The 7,610-nt window shown below is 39.4% G+C and overlaps 2 long non-coding RNA genes across 3 annotated transcripts; both read right to left on the bottom strand.

Annotated features, from left to right (window-relative positions):
- Positions 1 to 335: 335 nt before the first annotated feature.
- LOC137246576 (uncharacterized) lies at positions 336 to 4,848 on the bottom strand. Of its 2 annotated transcripts, XR_010951569.1 has the most exons (4): positions 4,540 to 4,848; positions 4,196 to 4,486; positions 3,957 to 4,140; positions 336 to 430 (listed from the first exon to the last, which is right to left on the bottom strand). It is a non-coding gene; the product is annotated as an uncharacterized lncRNA (long non-coding RNA). The 2 variants fall into 2 exon arrangements; XR_010951568.1 differs by having other exon boundaries at positions 3,957 to 4,486.
- Positions 4,849 to 5,384: 536 nt separating this feature from the next.
- Positions 5,385 to 6,116, bottom strand: LOC137246575 (uncharacterized). Its single transcript, XR_010951567.1, has 3 exons — positions 5,857 to 6,116; positions 5,566 to 5,792; positions 5,385 to 5,505 (listed from the first exon to the last, which is right to left on the bottom strand). It is a non-coding gene; the product is annotated as an uncharacterized lncRNA (long non-coding RNA).
- Between the last annotated feature and the right edge of the window lie 1,494 nt (positions 6,117 to 7,610).

Here is a 7,610-nt window from a genome sequence, read left to right as displayed (position 1 = left end):
TCATTATATTACTTAACAATTTAAAGGCTTCATTCTGTATTGCGAACGATAGCTCAGACGAACGATTCGTCTCCAAACGATTTCGTCTAGCAATGGTATTCTCTATAATTTTCGTTCGGTCTTTACCTTTCTAACTAACAGGAAGGCAAAAGTAATTGTCAAGTGATAAGTTGCCATTGTTTAACATAGTGCAAATACACTAGCGATTCGTCTCTGATCCGCATCGAATGTTCGTTTCGTAATAGAGAATGAGGCCCTAAGATTAGACATTTTTTTCAATTTGTATTTTGACTTACCAGCAACAACAGAATCATGTTTAATTGTACGCCGCATAAGCATTATAGCATCTTGTAACGAAGCTCAGTTTCTTCCAAAAATTTTTCAACACTGCCACGTAAAATCAATGTACTTGTTCTAGCATTAACGCAACCTTTAAATAATTATAAACTATAAAAATGAAAGCTCAACAATAAATCCAAAAGCTCCCGTCCGCAATCAAAGAGTATTTGTGTTGTCAACCGAATCAATACATCGCAGCAAAAATTTGTGAACGTCAGCGTAAACAACATACAGCTGACCCTACAACTCGATACCGCATCTGATATCACAATTATATCAGAACAAAATTTTAGAAAGCTAAACGCAAAAAAAGCAGTCGAAGCTAAAGACACAGCCCGTAGCGCAACAGGAAAGCTACCACTAACAAAGCAATTTAGATGTAATGTTAAATTCAAACAGCAAGAATTAGAACTCACATGTTTTGTTACACCTGTCCGGGATTTGAATGTGTTAGGGCTCGACTGGATCACAGCTCTAAATCTCGAAGACATGTCCATAAATGCAATCTGCAATCAATTAACAGCAGAACCACGGGGAAGTGAAGTTACAAATATAAATAACAACATTTTACTTCTAAAACAATCTTTTCCAGAGGTCTTTGAGGAAAAGCTTGGTCTGTGCAAGTACGCAAAAGCGCAGTTGGTAGTTAAGCCAGGGCATTCTCCAATTTTCCGGCCAAAACGACCAGTGGCCTACGCTATTCAGCATCTAGTGGAGGAGGAGCTACAAAGACTACAAAATATTAATGTAATATCACCAGTTTCAAATTCTGAGTGGGCTGCGCCAATAGTCGTGACAAAAAAGTCAAATGGCAGCATACGTATTTGTGCCGACTTTTCGACAGGCTTAAACGCCGCTCTCGAAGAATACCAATACCCCCTCCCGCTGCCAGAGGATATATTTGCGAAACTCGCCAATGCAACATTTTTTAGCCATATTGACCTGTCGGATGCTTTCCTTCAGATCGAAGTTGATGACAAATCAAAGGAGTTACTCACGATCAATACGCATTTGGGTTTATTTCGTTACAATCGAATGATATTCGGAATAAAGACATTCCCAGCCATCTTCCAACAGGTAATGGATAAAATGCTATCTGGCCTGAACTGTGCAGCAGCATATATAGATGATATTTTTGTGTCGGGAAAGGACCAAATTGACCATGATCGGAACTTACGGGAAGTTTTGAAAAGAATTCAAGACTATGGATTTAAAGTTAAATTTGCAAAGTGCAAATTTGCGGCGACCGAAGTTAAATACTTAGGTTATATTATATCCCAGGACGGACTCCGACCTGACCCGGAGCGTATATCAGCGATTAAGGAGATGCCAGAACCAACCAACGTAACCGAACTGCGATCTTTTCTGGGCGCTATCAATTTTTACGGGAAATTCATCAACAAAATGCGTCAGTTTAGAGGGCCGTTGGACGAACTTCTAAAGGCAAACGTAACATGGAATTGGACGTCCACCCAAACCAAGTGTTTTAACAGCCTCAAGGATATCCTTACTTCAAATTTGCTATTGACATACTATGACCCAAATGAAAAGATCATCGTTGCCGCCGACGCATCTAATTACGGCCTTGGTGCATGTATTCTCCACGAATATGCTGATGGCTCGATAAGAGCAGTCTGTCACGCCTCACGTTCCCTTACACCAGCGGAAAAAGCCTACAGCCAGATCGAGAAAGAGGGGCTCGCCCTCGTTTTTGCAGTCACCAAGTTTCATAAGATGATATTCGGCAGAAAGTTCAAGCTACATACGGACCATAAGCCGTTACTCGCCGTTTTTGGTAAGAAAACAGGCATTTCGGCACACCAGGCTAACCGACTACAGAGATGGGCGTTGCAGTTACTAGCATATGATTTTGAGATTAGCTTTATATCAACAAATAGCTTCGGTTATGCTGACGTTCTGTCGCGCCTCATAAATAAAAACAAAAAATCCTCAGAAGACTACATCATCGCTTCGGTAAAGTTCGAAGGCGAAATCAAAAAAATTCTGTCTGATGCAATTGACAAGCTACCAGTAACGCACAGAATGGTGAAGTACGAAACAGAAAGAGATACAACACTCAAGCGACTATCAAGTTATATCGATAACGGCTGGCCAAAGTCTACAGAAATTGGAGCGGAATTAAAACCATTCGTGGTGAGAAGCAACGAGCTTAGTATCATTGATGGTTGCATTATGTTAGGCCGTCGTGTGGTAATACCATCCGTTTTACGTAAACGGATCCTCAAACAAATTCATAAGGGGCATCCAGGAATGGAGCGAACCAAATCAATCGCCAGAAGTTTTGTATATTGGCCGCGTATTGATTCCGATATAGAAGAGCTAATACGGAACTACAATAGCTGTGCTTCTGCAGCCAAGATGCCAAATAAAACGTCACTACATCCATGGCCGAAACCATCACACGCTTGGGAACGCCTACATATTGACTACGCGGGACCGATAAAAAACGAATATTTTCTGGTAATTGTCGACGCGTATTCCAAATGGCCAGAGATAGTTCCAACCATTTCTATAACAACCCAACAAACAATTGATATCTTGAATGAGATATTTGCACGTTTTGGAAACCCAAAGACTATAGTCTCCGATAACGGAACGCAATTTACAAGCGCGTTATTTCAACAGTTTTTAGAAGAGAATGGCATTGTCCACCTACGTTCAAGCCCTTACTACCCAATGTCGAACGGTCAAGCAGAGAGATTCGTTGACACCTTCAAACGTGCTCTAATAAAATTAAACGGAGAGGGAACTACTCATAAAATTTTACAAACGTTTTTGCAGTGTTACCGCTCATCGCCCAACAAGAACAACGAAAACAACAAAACACCTGCTGAAGTCTTACTAGGAAAAAACATACACACCACATTAGATTTGATAAAACCTAAACCGGTTTACATTAATCGCGAACTTGATCAGCAAAAAAGGCGTATGAAAAGATAATTTGACAGATCACATGGAGCGAAGGAAAGGGTGTTCCAAACTGAAGAAAAAGTATATGCTCGCGTTTACAAAAACAAAAACAAATTTGAATGGATACCAGGAAAAATAATTGAGCGGGTAGGGAATGTTATTTACAATGTTCTGCTCAACAACAAAAAGGTTATAAGAGCACACGCAAACCAGTTACGAAAGCGCCCTCATACTTCAGACTCGACGACAGCTGGGGAAGAAAATGAAAACAACACATTTATTGATGCGTTCGATCTATATGAAGATACACAAACTCAAAGGAATTTAGTTTCAAACGAGACAGAATCGAATACGGCATCATCGCAAAAAAGACCATCACCCACACTGAAAGAACGACTTCAGCGTTTACGTCGCCCAGTGGAACGATTCGTTCCTGGGTAAAGTATCCAACCAAAAAGGGGAGGTGTTGGCAACCCTATACAATTGCAGAAGTGACAAGACAAAGTGAGATATTGAGGCATTCGGTCGACATCAGCTAACTGCATAAAACCATAGTTATTGTCATTCCACGTATTAATCTTATTTGTGAAGTAGTTTTGTATATATATATAGTTATCCTATTTGAATTGAATAAATATCGTAATTGAGAGTACGTCTTAATAATCAAGAACGTAATAATGTCAAACCTTGGAAAATATTGAAACGTTCACCACCAACCTGACGTTCTTCAAAGTAATCACATTGACCCAAAACACCTGAATTAATATCATTAGCTGTAGTTATAACAGCATCACCACAAGCTTTCATTCTACGTTTCCAATCTTCTTCTGGTACATGAACAGCAGAGAACATATCACGATCTGCAAAATACTGTGTAGCAACATCACCAATTGGTAATTTAGAAAACACAACATTGGCGCCTTACTTAGCTAGTTTATTCTACAGAATACGCCATTCAGCATCAACAATTTTCTGATACTCTTGGACATTGGAGGACATTGCTGTGGCAGATCATTTTTCCAATAAAGCACTTTGTTGCTCCTTTGATTGGCGCTTCGACATGTACAGCCATGTCATATTTTAGCATGCATAATTGTAATGCTTTATATATAGCTTTAATGATGATACGTGCATGCACGCCTTCCTCAACATCTGGCTTAACTTGTTTTAAGATTTCACATGCTTAAAATACTACTGAAGTGGTGCCATCGCCGACCTGATAAGAGAAACATTTTTATTCTACACATTCTAATATAACAAAAAACTTACCTCAGCATTTTGAAATTTGGCGATGTCTACTAGAGTTTTACGGCTGGATTCACAATATCCAATAGTTTCATAATGGTTGCCCCATCATTTGAAATTGTGGCCTTACCACTGGAATCAACAATATGTTTGTCCATACTACGTGAACCCAATGTAGTGCGTACAGTGCCACAATTGAATGCGAGGCATTGATGTTGGATATGAGTTGAGGTTTACCATGAGAGCTATCGGTACCCAAGCATTTTTTACACAAATACTCATGTACCCAATACAAGTTCAGGACGTTCATATTTATGGACACGCTGTCCGGTATGGCCCAAATGTTGCAAATATGCAGTTGGCACTGTTGAGAAAAAATATGGATCAATGAACACAAGTAAAAGTGAAAGATTTTTTTACCATGTCTTGTTACTTTACACATTAGACATTGGAAACGACGACCAGCATCTACAAGTTGCTATTGAGCCTTGTCCCGATTACATCTTGCAACGATTACAGGGATTCAAGGGGTTGTGTAGCGCAATATATAGCTTCTCCAACCCAATTGTCAACCTCACCTTCGAGCGGCGAATCCCGTTTCACTAACAGACGAGGCTCTGGCGACCCCAAGCTCCTCATGGAACTTGGGGGTGGGGAGGGAGGGATGGCCTGAAGGTTCAATGTAGCCATATAAATCGTTCCCGAGATGGTCGGGCCAGCACCTTAATGGTGCTGTGTTACCGGAGCGTGTCGGATCTGTATCCGACAAAGGACCATCACATCGATAACTCCCCAAAGCCTTCGGGGAGCAACCCGATCGCTACAACAACAACAACATTACATCTAATTGCACCCAATTCACCAAAATTTACAATGGGTGGCTCATATTCACCCTCAACCGTGCGTGCCATTGGTGAGACGGTAAGTGTAATGGACAAAGCTGTTGTTTTTAATAAATCACCTGTTGCAGGTATGCAATACAAAGACGACCTGCAAAGAAGAAAGATCAATGTAATTGCCAAACAAAACAATAATTTCGATTATCGATACCTAACGTAACGTGGCGAGGAGTTACCCTGATCTTCTACCACATATTTTGTGGTCACCAATGGTGGTGATAAACCCTGTTCATTAGTAATAAAAGCACCACCAGCGCTATTTTGATTTTCAATGATAACGCTTATCGGATTTGGCATCTGATCGGGATCTAAACGGCGTTGGGCTTGATCATACTATTGCGGCTGTTGATATTTACCAGTAACAGGTGCATGTGGTTGCTAAAGAAAATAACACAAACATAATCATCACCAAATTTGTAAATTATTAGTTGTATTAGCATACATTATAACCAGGACGTCCGGACGTGTCCGGGTATTGGGGGTTGACCCGGCTTGGGCGGTTGACTGAGCATTGGCGTCTGTCCAGGTTGTGTTGGTAGCATCATAAAAGCCATCAATAACAAGTGCCAAGAATATATCCGCGGCATACCTGCCGACCAAAATGATTCAAGGGGTTGTGATTGCCAACCTCACCTACCCGTGGCGAATCCTGTACCTAACAATTTGGTGTGAACAATTGGTGCCAGTTAACCCTCTGAAATAATCGGCACAATTGTACGCCATTGTGTTGGCATTAATTTGGCCCTCCCGTGACCAATCTGTCTTCTTTATGCTAGAATAAAGCCATTCGTACCAGCGTGCTTTACATTGCTTGGCAGATTTGCGGTGCAGCAGTGATTCAATACGTGACCACTGGTTTTTGCCATATTTCATTACAGCTGCTTTGAGGATTTCATCCGGAAAGTTATCAATTTAGTTAATAAACGGCCAAGAGTAACCAGTCGCGTCAAATGCTTACCTCAGTGTTTCTCCACACACCACCTTTTATCATAATTCGTGGTATGGTGCTATATAATTGTGAATTCTTTCGATGAGCAACTTGGTAAAAACTTGGTATCAAATGAAAGAGGGAGTTCTCCCGATCACAAATATATATATTTCAAAGTGCGCAAACTTATAATTTAAAAGTTATTAGTTGTTAAAGTTTGCAAATATAACAAATTTCTATAGCACTTTAAATTACAATTTACACATCTTTCAAAACCTTAATCCACATACATATCTATATAAATTGGCAACGATAAACTTAAATTGCATTTTTGTATATTTCACATTTCATTTTTGCATTGTTTTTACGTATTATACATGTTTTTATTAAATCAATCGCGCGTTTGTAGCAACATGCACATATATATATATATATATATATTTTATTGATGACATTACAAAGCTGTGCTGCCACATATATATACGTATACACATATAAAATTTGTATACAAATTTGCAAACTTTAACACCAGATAACTTTTAAATTATAAGTTTGCGCACTTTAAAATATATATATTTGTGATCTGGAGAACTCCCTCTTAATTTTAAATCTTTCCGGAGATATTCCACTTAAAACTCTCAAAATTGAAAAAATTTTCCACCACCAAATGTTTTGCTGTCTCTGCTGAATTAGAAATGGCGGATTTTTTTGCACGCAAAAATGACGTATTTTGCTATCCCTATAAAAATAATAGGCGCGAGAGAGCACGATACATTGTGGGAAAGCTAAATTTGTCAACATGCTATTTCATTTGGAGAATTTTTCATTCCAAATCGTCACCCCTGTCACGATTTTTGCAGCGCAGTTGGCTCCACGTCATCTGGCTAGTCATTTTACCGTCATTGTGCGGTCACGCCCCTTCTGTAAGGCAACCCTTATGATAAGTGTTGAGTGACCATAACATCAATCATTAAATATTAACCACGTCAATCTTTTTGACCACACCAATCACTCACAATGAGGGTTACCTTAACAAACGTCACTTTGAATGACGCCAATTAAATTACGCGCATTGAAGCTGAACGGTCGTGCCTGTCTCGTGAAAATTAATTAAATTAAATATACACATATAAGTGTAGTCCGCCTCTTTTTATATTTTTAAAAAATAACTTTATTAAATAAAGCATTAAATCATTGTATCACAATACGAGTGAACATTTTGTTTTCATTACAATCACAAGTTAGTGTGTGTGTAGACCAGTGAGTAA

Source organism: Eurosta solidaginis, chromosome 3 (genome assembly GCF_040869045.1).
Source record: "Eurosta solidaginis isolate ZX-2024a chromosome 3, ASM4086904v1, whole genome shotgun sequence".
NCBI classification, from domain to species: domain Eukaryota; kingdom Metazoa; phylum Arthropoda; class Insecta; order Diptera; family Tephritidae; genus Eurosta; species Eurosta solidaginis.
This window is presented reverse-complemented; position numbering and strand designations above follow the sequence as displayed.